At 41.7% G+C, this 18,339-nt stretch overlaps 1 pseudogene; it reads right to left on the bottom strand.

Moving 5' to 3' along the window:
- Positions 1 to 14,207: 14,207 nt before the first annotated feature.
- LOC143690385 (AP-4 complex accessory subunit RUSC1 pseudogene) lies at positions 14,208 to 16,955 on the bottom strand (annotated as a pseudogene).
- Between the last annotated feature and the right edge of the window lie 1,384 nt (positions 16,956 to 18,339).

Here is an 18,339-nt window from a genome sequence, read left to right as displayed (position 1 = left end):
AAGCACTCTTACCTGCTGAGCCACTGTGGCCTGCCCTCTATATGTTTTTAACACTCCTTTTGTTACCTCCAGCAACTTTTACAGGGCATGGTTGAGACAGGGGCTGAGGCTTAAGGGGGTCTTAAACTGTTTCTGATTTGCAGCTCCTGGGGTCTGAATTCTCCAGATAACAGTCACTGTCTGAGCTGAGCCTTGTCATCCTTTCTTTTTCTTTTTTTTTTTTTTTTAGAGAGTGAAGCAGCCACTTTTCAGTTCCCTAATCCACGCAGGCTGGAAAAGTTACAGGACTCTACCAGCGCCCCATCCCTCCTGCCAGGATCGTGTTCGAGATAGTCTGGGCTCTGTTATTTGCAGGTTGAAACCACTGTTGATATCCCAGCCCCTGGTGTTTAAATTCTCTGAATGAGAGCCATCACTTCTACTGAGCTCTGCTCCCTCCTTTTTTTGAGGAAGATACACCCTTAAGGAACTATATCCTCCCCTTGATTAGTTGCTTTGTCTTTCAGTCTTTCCTTAATCCCACATTTTCTTTGGGCAGGGCTGGTAACTGAGAATGCCTACTGCTTTCTTTTATAGGCTGCTAAAAAGAAAGAGAGAGAGAGAGAAAAAAATCTGCTCCCAGAACTAGTTCCATCCCCTCACCTCCTACATCTGTCAATCAAGAGCCAGAGTTGTTACCTAGCTCTATGTGCCCTTTTCTTGATGCACAACCCTTTTCCAGTATCCTGAGTTCAGTCAACTCCAGAAACCTATTGTTTTTGTTGTTTTTTTTCTCTCATCAGCCCTGTTTCCTCCCCACTGGGTGTGGAGCTAATATAGATCTCTGGGTTTCTTTCTTGTTTGCTTATAGATTTATCTATAAGCTCAGAGCTGGTATTCAGCAGTCCAAACTTCTTAATCAATTCGCAACTGGAGCTTGGTTGAGCTCTCCTTCTCTTGCTCCTAATGGAGAAAGCTTTCGTTCCCCACCAGGAGGAGTCCTGAGTCAGCCTGCCATGCTTGCGGGGGAGGGGCATCAGTCTCACAGCTTGGAAGAATTTAAATACAGTTCTGTGTTGTGATTTATCAGTCTTGGCCCTTCCACCTTGTTCTAGGCTGGTGTACGATATGTGTCTGGTCATAGAAGTCCAAATGACATGGTTCCTGGCTATTTACTAGCTGCCCTAAGGATGAATTAAATCCCACGCCTCTCTTTGCCACCATCTTGTCCCACCTCCTCCACCCAATCTACTCTTGATGGGTATTTGGGTGGCTTCCAGTTCTTATGAAGTATGAACATTCGAGTACATGTCTTACGTTTAATGGATGGATTTCTTTGGGTGTATCCCTAGGACTAGGACTGCTGGCTCATAGACTATACATATACTCAGCTTTAGTAGATAGTAAAGTGGTTGTACCAATTTACACTCCCATGTATGAGGGATGTGGTTGCTTCACATCTTTTCCAGCATATTTTACCTTTGTGCACATTTCAACTTTTCCATTTCAGCCATTTTGATGGATATATAGCCATGGTCCATTTAATTCTTAAACTTCTTCAGTGGGCAACGGTTTAGGGGACACAATTAGTTGTCTACCCAGACTTCATTTCCATATCTTACTTTCTAACAGATCTTTTTCTCATGTCTCCATTCCTTCCTATGGGCTTCAGGGGAAGCTGACCTTAGCTCTGATTCTGAGTATGGGCTTTATTTGACTAAGAATATCCATGCTACCCTGAATAACAATTGGTTATTTAAAACGGGCAGGTGAGGAAGACTCTTCATTCTAGATGAAGAGTCTTCTGGAGTCTGTTGGGAGGGTTTGGGAAAAATTCCCTTACTCTTATGGGAAGCTACAGGAAGAGATGATCTTCTTTCCCTGGATATTCTCATATATTGATGGGAGGTCTAGAACATCTTCCTTCTTGCTTTTCAGCTCTGGGGTAAAGCTCACTCTGGAGATGACAGAACAGAGCTATGTTCTCTTTAACATCGTGCTGCTGCTGAATCAAACACCTCAAATTTCCAGTTTTTGTGAGCTAATACATTCCTTTCTTATTTAAGTCAGGTTGAGTGGAGGTTTCCAGTACTAGCATACAAATTTTGATATAACTCTTTGTTTTAAAATTGGTGCTCACTAACATCTGTGTGAAACTCTTGTCTCCAGAAAACTCATCTAATTTTTCCTGGAGGCGTTCAGACCATAAGCTGCAGCCAGTATTTGTTTCCCGTGAAGGAAAACATTCTGTCACTACTCATTGATGCAAATTGTCTCCTAAGGCTGATGGGATATAAAATAAAGAGCCTGAGTGTGCTGGTTTGAAAGGATTTATATACCCTAGAAAAGCCATGTTTTAATCCTGATCCAATCTTGTGGAAGCAACTGTTTCTTTTAATCCTTATTCAGCACTTTAGGTTGGAAATTTGATTAGATTATGTGACTGACCTAATTGTGGGTATTAACATTAATTAGAGGGAGATGTGACTCCACCCATTCCAGGTAAGCCTTGATTAGTTTACCGGAATCCTTTAAAAGAGGAAAAGTTTTGGAGAGAGCCAGGAGATCCAGGACAGAGCGACAGGAATCATGAGAACCCACATAGTCAGAGACACTTGGAGATGAGGAAGGAATACGCCCCTAGGGAAGCTTCATGAAACAAGAAACTTGGAGAGAAAGCTAGCAGACATTGCATGTTCCCCCATGTGCCTTCCAGCTGAGACGGAAACCCTGAACTTCATCGGCCTTTCTTGAGTGAAGGGAACCTCTTTTCAGTGACTCAATTTGGACATTTTTACAGACTTGCTTTAATTGGGACATTTTCACAGCCTTAGAACTATAAACTTGCAACTTAATAAATTCCTCTTTTTAAAATCCCTTCAGTTTCTGGTATATTGTATTCTGGCAGCTAGAAAACTATAACAGTGAACTTCAGAGACAGACACTCATGGAAATGGATCCCTGCCCTTCTACTTTTTATCTGTGTGACCCTTGGTAAGCACTTTACTACCGCAAACCTTAGTTTCCATATCTGTAAACTGTAGACCAACTATCTCAATTGCCTTCCAAAGTGTCTGGCTAAGATAAAGGAAGGGAAAGTGTTCCCTAGTCAATCAGGGGCTGCATAAATGGTCGGGCTATTACTAGTCATAGACTTGCTCACTTCACAAAGGGAGTCAGTCCCAGTGCTGGGACTTGAGCTGGGTCTCTTGACTCCCTCCAGGGCTTTTTCTGTGCTGTCCCCACTCAGCTTCTCCCCTGAGGGGTCATTTTACATTTTTCTGCCTTTTCCCCAAATACAAGGCCTAGTATGTATCCAAGTTTTTTGTGGTATTTCTGTCAGCCAGACCGTTCCCACCCCCAATACGGTGCCCTCCTTCGAGCCTGGCTTTGCTAAACCTGGTGTTGTACCCTCTGGCCAGGATGGACTTCAGTTGTCTCTCTGGGCTGCACACACACCTCCCTCCACGACCCATCCCCCACCCCCGCCTCGCCTGTAGCCACTTTTGCTCATTTCTCTTGTGAGCTGCCTAGCTGCAGAGAAAGGCCTTTGGAACTCTTCTCCTTTCAGCTTGTCTTTATTGAATTTCAGCTCCATTTTTCCTTTCTTTCCAAATAGGAACATCATTTATCTTGGACTTTAATTTGCAGAGGTCTTCAAGCGCCTTCTCTTTTCCCAGCTGCATTTGTTGACACACAGTCAATCTGTTTCTTGCCTCCATTCCACTCCTCCCCCATCCAGTACCCCCCACCCCCACCCCAAGCAGGATATAAAGTGTCTACAGCTGTTCCCCTTTATTACCCTTCCCTTTCTTTGCCCATGACAGGGACAGGCTGAAATATAGCACAGCCATTACTGCTGACAAAAAGGGACAATTTTAAAACACTTTTGCTTTTCATCAGGGAAGCCAATGGCACAAAAGAAAGTGCATCATTTTATTGTAAATGCTTTTTAAATATGGGTCACTTGGCCATAATCAGTCCCAAAGGACAAAAAAGTTCAAAGCCTGAAAGCAGTCACACCGATATCAGTTCTGCCACCCCTTGTCTTTTAAATTATGCTAATTGACACCAAGAAAAACAGGGAAGGGGTATTTCCAACCAACCCACTCACTCCAGGTCCGATTCCCTCTTCTCCTTACACTGAGGACCATGTAAAAAAGTTTTCCTGGCCAAGAAAGGTAGACCCCAGGCTATGAAGGCCTCTTTATTTCTGTTCCAGAAAGTCAGAAGGCTAAAAATCTTGCGCTCTGGTCTTTCAGGATGGGGTGATTTTCTCAACACCAGTAGATTAGGAAACTATTGTGTTTGTTGAAGACTTCCAAGAGCAGAGGGCTGCCCGAAGGCTCCCTGGTTTGTATTTGAAATGGCCAGGTCTGGCCAGATAGGAAGTGTTTGCTCTTCCAATAGTGGGGCCCTCTCAGCAGTTTTAAAGGTTGATATGATGATATGGTATGATATATGATATGCTGATAAGATGGTTGTTAAGCTAATGAGAGATTAGAGGTGGTGGAGTGAAACACATCATGTTCGGAGAAGATGGTCAAAAGGTGTCCCTTTGCCACCCATGCCTGTGCAGCCCAGACCCCCAGTCTCCCTTCTCTCAAATCCGACTATGCCTCTGGGGAAGGGTCAGAGCAGGGAGTGGGACTTGAGGAGAGGATTTGGGCCACAGGGAATAAGACTGAGTTTTCAAATGCAACTGGGGTAAGGGCTGGAATAGCCACTCCTGAGAACCAGTGGCAACCCAGAGACCTGGTCTCAAGTCCTGGCGTTCCCATGTACTAGCTCCCTGGCTGACAGCAAGTTAACGCGCCTCTCAGAGCCACAGGGTCATTGTTTGTAAAATGAGGATAATAGCGGGAAAACGTCTACCAAACAGGATTGCTATGAATCTTCAATGAGCTAAAGTGGGGGACATGATTGTGACGGTCATTAAATGATCCTTAATGTTCAGTGAAGCTGATGCTGAACCAGAAGTGGAGCCCCAGGACATGATATCTGGGCTACATAGATGGCTAAACAGTTTCTCAAGACATTTGGACTCAACTAGAAATGAAATGATATGCATCATTTCATCTGATGAAATGATGAGCATCTGTGGATGCTCATAAACTGCCCCTAGATGGAAATGTACAAAGAACCGCATTGGATCCAGTTGCCAAACCTAGTACAACCTTCTTTGATGGGTGAAGGGCATCGCTTTAAGAGAGCGGATCTGCATTTGAGCCCAGCTCTGTGGCTAACTCGGCATGTGACCTGGGACCAGTGCCCTACCCTGCTCAGCCTTTTTGTCTGTAAACTAGGGGTAATAAGTGCCTATGCCATAAGGGGGTTGTGAGGACCAATATGAGACAACTACAGACAGAGCCCTGAGCATATCATCTAACACATGGAGTTATTTTTATTCCTGAGAACTTGGAGATGAGCCATGGAGACAGGTCCGTGATGGCTTTACTGTCCACCCACCCCCCACGCCCGCCTACACATACACACAAGAAATAGAACAGTTGTTTACCACAAGTTTCTTGAGAACCAAGTGCCAATCAGTTTGTGAGACCGTATGAAATGGTAACTTACACTATAATTTAGGGGGACATGAGGTGGGGATGAAATCCCTGCTTTGTCACTTGCAGCTCTGCTTTCTCTGAGCCTCGATTTTGTCATCGGTTATAAAAGGGCTAAGAATCCTTACCTGTTGATGAGAATATTAGTGAGATAACACATGGAAAATTTGCACATATATTCTTTCCTAAGAGTCTGCCTGTCTTGTGTTTTACATTGGAGAAAGCAACAGTGTAAAATAGAACAGTCTACTTAGGTGGGGTGGGTAATAAAATGTAACCGATGCTCTCTAAGATTTAAGTCTGGAAGAAGATTCTCTAGGAAAGACGGTAGCTCATAAATTTGGCCTCTGCATTTCACCTCCACCAGGACCGTCACCATTCAATCCCCCACTGTTATCACTTTGCTTGATGGCCATGACAATGACAGAAGCATTTACTATGGGCCACGCACTTTTGTACAAGCTTTGGAAAAACCCTCTCCTCCTTTGGTTCCCCTAAACACAGCTAAGACTGGAGGGAACTTAAAAAAAAAAAAAAAAAGAACTTGTTTGAAAAATAAGGGAAAACAAAGTAAAAACAAACAGAAACTGTCAGAAACCTGAAGCTGAAGCTCTTTATCTTCAGGTTGTTGATCCTCCTGTAGCTGACTTGCCTGCCCTCAGGCACCATCCGGTTAAAAGTCCAAAATGCAGGCCCTGCTCCAGAAGTTTCTTGCCAGGTTTATTTTTTAAACCTCTGAGCGCTGAGACTGGAGGGTACCGTTTTATTTTATTTTATTTATTTATTTTTGGGGGGCACCATTTTAGAAGCGCAGCACAACAGCTCTGTTTTGTCACATAATATTACTAGCAAGTTTTTTTTTTTAATCCGCGTATGGTAAGGTGTCCTGTCATTGTATTCTGGTTTTTAACATCCAAGTTTTGCAAGAATTTCTGTTCTTTTCTGTTTACTAAATGTCTTTTTGACATATTGTTATGTCATCAATTTTTCTGAGTGACCCAGGGATCCTTTAAAACAATGTGTCTTGTGGAATTGTAACCCATACCAAACTCTTTCAGAAGAGTCATACATGTCTAACTGAAGCATGTATAAGAGTGACCAATGTAGCCTCTCAACTAATTTGGCAATGTACTCTGAAACGTATTGCTTTTAAGTATATATGTTCTTTAAAGAGAAGGAGGAGTGTAACAGAGAAGATAGGATGTAACAACTAAGTATGACTGCTGAATCATTATATTGATATTTCTGTTGGTCTCCAGTGTCTTGGAGCAGTTAGAAGAAAAAATGAAAAATCATGGAACTGTAACTATACCAAACTTTAAAAACCGTTGTATAACTACTTGTTAAAGTGTACTTGGAAATGTATTGCTTTTTTGTATATATGTTATATTTCACAATAAAAAAAATTAAAAAATAAAAAAAAAAAAAACAAAAGCAATGTGTCCCACAACCAAGCTCACTGCTTATCAGATAATTCTACTTTGTTGTCTTGTTCAGCTCCAGACTTACTATTTTTTTCTTTTTGGTTATTGTTTGCTTGATCTGCTCTTTTCTGATAATGGAACTAAGGTCTGTAATTATAGTTCCATAAAAATTTTCTCTAGCTCTCTGTTTTTCTGTCCGCTTTGGTTTATTTCTCAGTATCTTGTGACCCTTGGCTATCCCTTCATATTTAAGACTGAGGCACTGAAAAGTCGATTGGAAGCTCTGTGTGTGGGAACTCCAATGCCCCTGCATCTCTCTGACCGCGTTTCTCTCGCTCTCCCCATTGCTTCCCCCGCTCCGCCACACCAGCCACCCCGTCATATCAGGATTCCTCTTGCTTTATGGCCTTTCCCCTTGCTGTTCCCTCTGCCTGTAGAGAATATACATCCTCAGCAGTTCAGCTGGCCTATTTCTTCAGTTCCTTCAGGTCTCTACTCAGAACTTCGTCAGAGAGGCCTACCCTGACTGCCTTTTTTTATCAAAACAAAATGAATTTATTATTTTGGAAGCCAGAAGTCTGGTAAAGGGCCTGCTGGGTTAAAATCAAGGTGACAGAAGTACTGCTTTCCATTTTGAAAGTTGTAGGACAGAATCTTGTTTCTTTGAATTTTCCAGCTTCTAGAGATAGTCTGTCTCTTCCATGAGTTTTCCTGTTTCTAACTCCTGCTGGACTCTGTTACCAATGACATATTCCAAGTTTATTCTCGAATGTCGGTTCACATCAGTGGGACCATACAGTATTTGTCCTTTAGTTTTTGGCTAGACTCACTCAGCATAATGTTCTCCAGGTCCATCCATGTTATTACATGCTTCACAAGTTTATCCTGTCTTAAAGTTGCATAATATTCCATCGTATGTATATACCACAGTTTGTTCAGCCACTCGTCTGTTGATGGACATTTTGGCTGTTTCCATCTCTTTGCAATTGTAAATAACGCTGCTATAAACATTGGTGTGCAAATGTCCGTTTATGTCTTTGCCCTTAAGTCCTTTGAGTAGATTCCCAGCAATGGTATTGCTGGGTCATATGGCAATTCTATATTCAGCTTTTTGAGGAACCACCAAACTGCCTTACACAGTGGTTGCACCATTTGACATTCCCACCAACAGTGGATAAGTGTGCCTCTTTCTCCGCATCCTCTCCAGCACTTGTCATTTTCTGTTTTGTTGATAATAGCCATTCTGCTGGGTGTGAGATGATATCTCATTGTGGTTTTGATTTGCATTTCTCTAATGGCCAGGGACATTGAGCATCTCTTCATGTGCCTTTTGGCCATTTGTATTTCCTCTTCTGAGAGGTGTCTGTTCAGGTCTTTTTCCCATTTTGTAATTGGGTTGGCTGTCTCTTTGTTGTTGAGTTGAACAATCTCTTTATAAATTCTGGATACTAGACCTTTATCTGATATGTCGTTTCCAAATATTGTCTCCCATTGTGTAGGCTGTCTTTCTACTTCTTGATGAAGTTCTTTGATGCACAAAAGTGTTTAATTTTGAGGAGCTCCCATTTATTTGTTTCCTTCTTCAGTGCTCCTGCTTTAGGTTTAAGGTCCATAAAACCGCCTCCAATTGTAAATTTCATAAGATATCTCCCTACATTTTCCTCTAACTGTTTTATGGTCTTACACTTAATGTTTAGATCTTTGATCCATTTTGAGTTAACCTTTGTATAGGGTGTGAGATATGGGTCTTCTTTCATTCTTTTGCATATGGATATCCAGTTCTCTAGGCACCATTTATTGAAGAGACTGTTCTGTCCCAGGTGAGTTGGCTTGACTGTCTTATCAAAGATCAAATGTCCATAGATGAGAGGGTCTATATCTGAGCACTCTATTCGATTCCATTGGTCGATATATCTATCTTCATGCCAATACCATGCTGTTTTGACCACTGTGGCTTCATAATATGCCTTAAAGTCAGGCAGCGTGAGACCTCCAGCTTCGTTTTTTTCCCTCAAGATGTTTTTAGCAATTCGGGGCACCCTGCCCTTCCAGATAAATTTGCTTATTGGTTTTTCTGTTTCTGAAAAGTAAGTTGTTGGGATTTTGATTGGTATTGCATTGAATCTGTAGATCAATTTAGGTAGGATTGACATTTTAACTATATTTAGTCTTCCAATCCATGAACACGGTATGCCCTTTCATCTATTTAGGTCTTCTGTGATTTCTTTTAACAGTTTTTTGTAGTTTTCTTTATATAGGTTTTTTGTCTCTTTAGTTAAATTTATTCCTAGGTATTTTATTCTTTTAGTTGCAATTGTAAATGGAATTCGTTTCTTGATTTCCCCCTCCGCTTGTTCATTACTAGTGTATAGAAATGCTACAGATTTTTGAATGTTGATCTTGTAACCTGCTACTTTGCTGTACTCATTTATTAGCTCTAGTAGTTTTGTTGTGGATTTTTCCGGGTTTTCGACGTATAGTATCATATCGTCTGCAAACAGTGATAGTTTTACTTCTTCCTTTCCAATTTTGATGCCTTGTATTTCTTTTTCTTGTCTAATTGCTCTGGCTAGAACCTCCAACACAATGTTGAATAATAGTGGTGATAGTGGACATCCTTGTCTTGTTCCTGATCTTAGGGGGAACGTTTTCAATTTTTCCCCATTAAGGATGATATTAGCTGTGGGTTTTTCATATATTCCCTCTATCATTTTCAGGAAGTTCCCTTGTATTCCTATCTTTTGAAGTGTTTTCAACAGGAAAGGATGTTGAATCTTGTCAAATGCCTTCTCTGCATCAATTGAGATGATCATGTGATTTTTCTGCTTTGATTTGTTGATATGGTGTATTACCTTAATTGATTTTCTTATGTTGAACCATCCTTGCATACCTGGGATGAATCCTACTTGGTCATGATGTATAATTCTTTTAATGTGTTGTTGGATACGATTTGCTAGAATTTTATTGAGGATTTTTGCATCTATATTCATTAGAGAGATTGGTCTGTAGATTTCTTTTTTTGTAATATCTTTGCCTGGTTTTGGTATGAGGGTGATGTTGGCTTCATAGAATGAATTAGGTAGTTTCCCCTCCACTTCGATTTTTTTAAAGAGTTTGAGGAGAGTTGGTACTAATTCTTTCTGGAATGTTTGATAGAATTCACATGTGAAGCCGTCTGGTCCTGGACTTTTCTTTTTAGGAAGCTTTTGAATGACTAATTCCATTTCTTTACTTGTGATTGGTTTGTTGAGGTCATCTATTTCTTCTTGAGTCAAAGTTGGTTGTTCATGTCTTTCCAGGAACCCGTCCATTTTATCTAAATTGTTGTATTTATTAGCGTAAAGTTGTTCATAGTATCCTGTTATTACCTCCTTTATTTCTGTGAGGTCAGTAGTTATGTCTCCTCTTCCATTTCTGATCTTATTTATTTGCATCCTCTCTCTTCTTCTTTTTGTCAATCTTGCTAAGGGCCCATCAATCTTATTGATTTTCTCATAGAACCAACTTCTGGTCTTATTGATTTTCTCTATTGTTTTCATGTTTTCAATTTCATTTATTTCTGCTCTAATCTTTGTTATTTCTTTCCTTTTGCTTGCTTTGGGATTAGTTTGCTGTTCTTTCTCCAGTTCTTCCAAGTGAACAGTTAATTGCTGCATTTTTGCCTTTTCTTCTTTTCTGATATAGGCATTTAGGGCAATAAATTTCCCTCTTAGCACTGCCTTTGCTGCGTCCCATAAGTTTTGATATGTTGTGTTTTCATTTTCATTCGCCTCGAAGTATTTACTAATTTCTCCTGCAATTTCTTCTTTGACCCACTTGTTGTTTAAGAGTGTGTTGTTGAGCCTCCATGTATTTGCGAATTTTCTGGCCCTCCATGTATTATTGATTTCCAACTTCATTCCTTTATGATCCGAGAAAGTGTTGTGTATGATTTCAATCTTTTTAAATTTGTTAAGACTTGCTTTGTGACCCAGCATATGGTCTATCTTTGAGAATGATCTATGAGCACTTGAGAAAAAGGTGTATCCTGCTGTTGTGGGATGTAATGTCCTATAAATGTCTGTTAAGTCTAGCTCATTTATAGTAATATTCAGATTCTCTATTTCTTTATTGATCCTCTGTCTAGATGTTTTGTCCATTGATGAGAGTGGTGAATTGAAGTCTCCAACTATTATGGTATATGTGTCTATTTCCCTTTTCAGTGTTTGCAGTGTATTCCTCACGTATTTTGGGGCATTCTGGTTCGGTGCATAAATATTTATGATTGTTATGTCTTCTTGTTTAATTGTTCCTTTTATTAGTATATAGTGTCCTTCTTTGTCTCTTTTAACTGTTTTACATTTGAAGTCTAATTTGTTGGATATTAGTATAGCCACTCCTGCTCTTTTCTGGTTGTTATTTGCATGAAATATCTTTTCCCAACCTTTCACTTCCAACCTATGTTTATCTTTGGGTCTAAGATGTGTTTCCTGTAGACAGCATATCGAAGGATCCTGTTTTTTAATCCATTCTGCCAGTCTATGTCTTTTGATTGGGGAATTCAGTCCATTAACTTTTAGTGTTATTACTGTTTGGATAATATTTTCCTCTACCATTTTGCCTTTTGTATTATATATATCATATCTGATTTTCCTTCTTTCTACACTCTTCTCCATACCTCTCTCTTCTGTCTTTTTGTATCTGACTCTAGTGCTCCCTTTAGTATTTCTTGCAGAGCTGGTCTCTTGGTCACAAATTCTCTCAGTGACTTTTTGTCTGAGAATGTTTTAATTTCTCCCTCATTTTTGAAGGACAATTTTGCTGGATATAGGAGTCTTGGTTGGCAGTTTTTCTCTTTTAGCAATTTAAATATATCATCCCACTGTCTTCTAGCTTCCATGGTTTCTGCTGAGAAATCTACACATAGTCTTACTGGGTTTCCCTTGTATGTGATGGATTGTTTTTCTCTTGCAGCTTTCAAGATCCTCTCTTTCTCTTTGACCTCTGACATTCTAACTAATAAGTGTCTTGGAGAACGCCTATTTGGGTCTAATCTCTTTGGGGTGCACTGCACTTCTTGGATCTGTAATTTTAGGTCTTTCATAAGAGTTGGGAAATTTTGAGTGATAATTTCTTCCATTAGTTTTTCTCCTCCTTTTCCCTTCTCTTCTCCTTCTGGGACACCCACAACACGTATATTTGTGCGGTTCATATTGTCCTTGAGTTCCCTGAGCCCCTGCTCAAATTTTTCCATTCTTTTCCCGATAGTTTCTGTTTCTTTTTGGAATTCAGATGTTCCATCCTCCAGTTCACTAATTCTATCTTCTGTCTCTTTAAATCTACCATTGTAGGTATCCATTGTTTTTTCCATCTTTTCTACTTTATCCTTCACTTCCATAAGTTCTGTGATTTGTTTTTTCAGTTTTTCTATTTCTTCTTTTTATTCAGCCCATGTCTTCTTCATGTCCTCCCTCAATTTATCGATTTCATTTTTGAAGAGGTTTTCCATTTCTGTTCGTATATTCAGCATTAGTTGTCTCAGCTCCTGTATCTCATTTGAACTATTGGTTTTTCCTTTGACTGGGTCATATTTTCAATTTTCTTAGCGTGATCCGTTATCTTCTGCTGGCGTCTGGGCATTTAATCAGATTTCCCTGGGTGTTGGACCCAACAGGTTGAAAGATTTTTCTGTGAAATCTCTGGGTTCTGTTTTTCTTATCCTGCCCAGTAGGTGGCGCTAGTGGCACACGTTTGTCTGCAGGTCCCACCAGTAAAAGGTGCTGTGGGTCTTTTAACTTTGGAAAACTCTCGCCGTGGGGGAGGTTCGCCAGCCGAAGCAGCTTGGAAGAGTGCCAGCGGGCCCGGGGGTCCGAACACGGGGAGGGTCGCCAGCCGCCACAGCCCGGGAGAGCGCCTGTCCAAATTTCCTAGTCGGCCCGGGGCGCCAAGCGTGGCAGGAGGGTGCCAGCCTCCATGACCCGGGAGAGTGCACTGTTCCCAGCCGGACGGGTGAGTCACGTGTTTAGAAGGGACCCCCCCCCAGTCACCGTTCTCTGCGGCCTGGGGATTTCCGATCCAATTCTCTCAGTTGGTCCGGGGGGCCGCACGTGGTGGGGGCGCCAGCCGCCGTGGCTTGAGGGGACTGCCTGCCCAATTCTGCCAGCTGGCCCAGGAAGGAGGAGGGGAGGGACTCTGGCCGCTTGCCACCCCACCCAGGGAAGCCCGCGCCCCTCAGCGATCTCACCGGAGCGGGTTCTCCCAGCCAGTCAGCCGTTCCAGGATGGGGTACGCTGTCTTTTTTATCTCTGTTGTGTCTCCGGGAGCTGTTCTGTATCGTTTCTACCCCCCTAGTAGCTGTTCTGGAGGAGGAAAGGTGAGGATGGCAAGGCTGTCGAGGACGGTGGTGGAGGAGCCCATGAAGGCGGAAGAGGGCACGGTGGTGGTTGGAAAGCCACTGGAGCAGGAGGAGAGAGGGATGGATAAGATGGCGGATGGAGCGCCGCCAGAGCAGAAGGGGCCCTGACTGCGTTTTATAAAACTTTTGCCTGGGCTTTTTCTTGCTTTACTTCTCCAGAGGACTTATCACTACCTGAAACGGCATCCAGTATTGTATACTATATTATATTTATTAATATGCTTTATTTATTTATTTATTTATTTCCCAGAAGAATAAAAACTTCATGAGGTCAAGGCCTTTTCTTTCTTCACTAATGTACTGAACCTAAAGCTATTCATGGCACATTAGTATGTCCTCAATACATATTTATTGAATGAATGACTGGATGAATGGTGGTTTCATTGAGTATGATAGGACTCAGATCTGGACATTTTATTGGAAGAGCAAGCTCCTTGGATCTCTTCTTTTGGGCCAGTTTTCCCACCCAGTGGAGTTCTGGCAGCCTATATTCTTGGAGCTGACTGGGGAAAGGAGGCTGGAGGTCTGAGAATTCAATGCAAGGTCTCTTATCTAATTCTCTTGTTTTTGGTTAGATATCTCCATCTTCAGCTATGCCTCGATCCCTAGCTGTTGGAATCACTTGGCTCTTGTATTCACATTTGGAAGAAGGGCAGATTTAACCTTATAGATGGGCAAGGAAGGGAAGAAGGAAAGTTCATTTTAAATATTAGATGTGGGAGGAAAGTGTCATTTTGCAGACAGGGAAAAAATTTCTGGGATGACAGCTTCCATGGATTCGTGCTCATGGGCCATTCCATTCCCGGGTGGAGGTGGATACATATACAGGAAAAGGTCCCAGGACTAGAGAACAAGGGAGGTATACCCCACAGGCACCAGCCCTTCTGCTCCAGCCCGCCCATAGCGGAGCCAGTCTTCATCCACCATGGTGATGCATGCAGCAGCTCCCCACGCGGAAGCTCAGCTGGTCTAGGCCTGCAGCAGTGTGGTCATAGAGTGCGCAGACCGCCCTATGAGTCTGCACTATGCTGGAGGCTGAGGCCTCAAGCTCCTCAGAAGAAGAGGGAGTCTCAGGAGATGCCCCCACTTCACCAGAGTCACAAACTGACTGTGGTGGGCAGCCAACTGGATGGTCTCCTGGATTTTTGGGCTCTGTTCTGTTTCCCTGGGGCCCCCAGGAACTCCAAACAGCCTCCCCAGCCACACTCCTCTGCCTGGTGCATTTTCTCTGCAGGCGTGAGTCTCTCCTGTGCACCCTCAGCTATATAGTCCCATGACACCTGGGTCCCTACCAGGTAAGGGGGAAGCCCTTGGTGCCCCCAGAGGCATAGATCCAGGAAGCCTGGGTCAGCTGCTTCTACCAGCTTCCTGATGTGGGTGGATGGAAGGGGTCTCCCCTGAAGTCCTCCCACAACCTCTGGGCCAGCCAGTCCTCCCAGTGCAGCACAGTCTGCACAGCCTGCTGCTGGGCTGATGGTGGGCCTGGGGAGAACGGGGCTTGAGGCAGGCCCAGGGGCAGGTGGTGGTGGTGCTCAAAGAACAGGTCCAGGTGGACAATGGCTGCAGCAGGAGCAGCAGCTCTGTGGATAGGGAATGGAGGGTGGTGAGGGTGATGGGAACCTGTCTGTTTTATATCTATACCCTTATTCTCAGATGTATTTGGTAGCTCTGATTCCTATGCCTTTCCGGAGTTCAGCAGAGTATATCTCATTTATATGCTGGTAGAATGTTTAAGTGGCTTTCCAAGGAAAAAGCCCTGATTTTTAGTGTTTGTTGATTTTCATGATGTAAATAGTCCTACCATAGCTAATTTTAAGCTACCAACACAATGTCATTAAACATAGAGCAGGGAAGAGAATATTTCCATCTTACAGATAATAGCTGTCAATAATATCAAGAATATAGATAATTGTAAAATGTAGCAAAATAATAGGTGAGGGATTTTGAGTATTATGTTTTTAATATAATTTGTGAGTTTACCTAACTGAATTTTTAATAATGGTTGGGTTGTATTGGTTTGAATCTGCTGTGTACCCCAGAAAAGCCAAGTTCTTTAATCCTCATTCAATGTTGCTGGGTGGGATCTTTCTGATTATTTCTATGGAGATGTGACTCACCCAATTATGGGCGGTAACTTGTGATTAGATGGTTTCCATGGAGATACATCTCCACCCATTCAAGGTGCAGTTGCTTACTGGAGCCCTTTAAGAGGCAACCATTTTGGAAAAATCTATAGAGCCCAAGCAGCCATTGAACTTTGGAGATGAAGAAGGAAAATGCTCCTGGGGGAGCTTTATAAAACTAGAAGCCAGGAGAGAAAGCCAGCAGACTTCACCAAGTGCCCTTCCAGCTGAGAGAGATACCCTGAACTTCATCAGCCTTCTTGAACCATGGTATATTTCCCTACATGCCTTAGATTTGGACATTTTCATGCCTTAGAATGGTAAATCTGCAACTTAATAAATTTCCCTTTTTAAAAGCCATTCTGTTTCTGGTATATGGCATTCAGGAAGCCTGCAAACTAAAACAGCTGTGTTTAACTACCAGTCTGTGATATTCCTAAAAAAGTGATGTTTGTTCTCATGAGCTGGTATAAGCTGGTTCTAGCACATATACCATCTTGCTCTCAGATCCCATTGCACTCACAAGCTCTTAGTGTTTTGATATTTTGGGTCTAAGTAAATTACCCCTTGCCCATCTAATTTCCAGTTTCCAAAATTTTGATAACTCTTTTTTACTGTGATCTCCTTTCTCATTCTCATTGTTCTATTGGGTTTGTTTTATTAAAAACATGCATTTACTATCATTTTTGTGGATTTTTAGGAGGCAGTCAAGGTACACGTGTTCAAACTGCTTTATTTAACCAGAAGGGTCTCCACTTACAGTTTTTTATTTCTTCATATATATATACTTAGAAGTGTACTTTGTGACTGTTGTTTGGCCCATATAGATACACTCTTGTATTAGGATTCTCCAGAGAAACAGAGTTGACAGGAAATACATATGTAAACATTATGACATTTATCATAGGAACTGGTTTATATGATCATGGGGTATGGCAAGACCAAATTCTTCAGGGCAGTCTGAAGGTTGGGAACTCTGAAGATTTCAATGAATTCTGCAGAAGGTGGCTAGCTGAAGCAAGGATAGAAAATCTCTCTTCTGACTGCTGAAATCATCACATCTTTTTTAAGGCCTTTAACTGACCGAATGAGTCTTCTCTCATTGTTGAAAGTAATCTCCTCAGTTGATTTCTGTTGTAATCAGCCACAGATGCAACAGAATAATGATTTAACTTCATGAAACACTCATTTTCCTGAGTTGGACTCTGACATAGACAGGCTTGTGTTCAAATTTTACTACTTAATGGCTGTGTGTTTCGCACACAGTTCTTTAATATCTTTATGTTTTACTTTTTGCATCTGATAAGTGGGGGTTATTAAAATAGTATTTCATAATTTTTTTATGATTAAGTTAGAAACTGCATGCAAAGTGCTTAGCATAGTGTCTACTGCTATGTTCAATGCAGAAAATATGTAAGGTGTATGCAACCTGGATGTAGCTGGAGCTGTAGCCCAGGATCTTCACCATGTTGTATTAAAAGAAAATGCAAACATGACACCAGAAGCCTCAGATAATAATTCTGATCTATTCTCTAAGGCAGCCTTTCTTAACCAGGATTCATCTGAACCACAGGATTCAGAAAATGACTGGAATGAGTATTTTCTCTTCATAAGGAAATTACATAATTTACACCATCTACTTGCACAGAGAACTTTATTCACAATGCCTTAGGCATGGAAGCTTAACGGCTCTCCCCACCACTCCCCGTTAAGAAAGCCTCTAATGTTCCTTAAAGGCCTGGTGCAGGGGGTTAGTATATGCATCACTCACACCTCAGATTCTCTCTAGAAACCACTCTCTTTCCCAGAATCTTCTCACTTACGGCAGCTGTGAAAATCTGTCCCTCCCTCACCCGTAACAATCTTGGAACACTATTCATTTATTTTTTTCTCCATATTGTGCTCTCCACAAACCCACAAACCCAAAAGGTGTCACCCTGCTTTTCTTGAGATAATAGTGCCAGTTTCTCCCCGTCCTTGTGTACCCATTTCTAATTTGGAATTGCAGTAAATATCTTCCAAGAAAACTAATACCAGTGATGGACCACACAGTAGGAAGCATGATGGACATCTTGTCATCCTTCTTATTTGAACATGCAAACTTGGCTTAATCCTCTGGCTCCCTTACCACTTTCAAATGGCTCTCCGTGCCAAAAAAAAATTTTTGAGCCTGTGATCTAGCAGTGTCATGATTTGTGCTGCTGAAGTTTCTGCATGAATGGTGAAATATGGCAGATGCACATGCGGTCCCTCTTGCTTCCATTCCTATTTCCTGTTGCTCTGCGGAGCTGACAGTGTTCATGGTACCTTCCAGGACGGCAGTTGCCACCCTTTTCTATTTTTTTTTGGAAAGGGGTTGGTCATATGTCTGTTCTATTAGTAAGGAAGAATATTAGAGAGGCAATTAGCAATGTTCATGTAATGGAATATCATATAGCCATTAATTTTTTAACAGTATTTATTTGAAATGGGGAAATACTTACAATGTTAAAGGATACAAATCTCTAAATACAGCATGATCCCAGTCTTGTAGTAAAATAAATTACGTATGCATAGAAAAAATACAGGAAGGAAATACTAAAACATTAACAGTGATATCTCAGGATTATGGGATTTGGGGTAAATTCTTAGTTGTATTATCTTCTGTATTATCCAAACTTTCCACCACAAAAATATATTTCTTTTATAATCAGGGCAAAAGGAAGTCAATGCAGGTGATACCTAGTACTGATGTGGTATTAAAGGGGTGTTCGGAGTCACTCGTACTGCCTCAGCCTGTTTCATTTATAAGGAGGTATAACATCAGCCTTGCTTACCTCCCAGGACCACCGGACAAGTAAAAGGGGCACACA

The sequence above is a fragment of the Tamandua tetradactyla genome, chromosome 7 (assembly GCF_023851605.1).
Source record: "Tamandua tetradactyla isolate mTamTet1 chromosome 7, mTamTet1.pri, whole genome shotgun sequence".
Lineage (NCBI taxonomy): Eukaryota > Metazoa > Chordata > Mammalia > Pilosa > Myrmecophagidae > Tamandua > Tamandua tetradactyla.
This window is presented reverse-complemented; position numbering and strand designations above follow the sequence as displayed.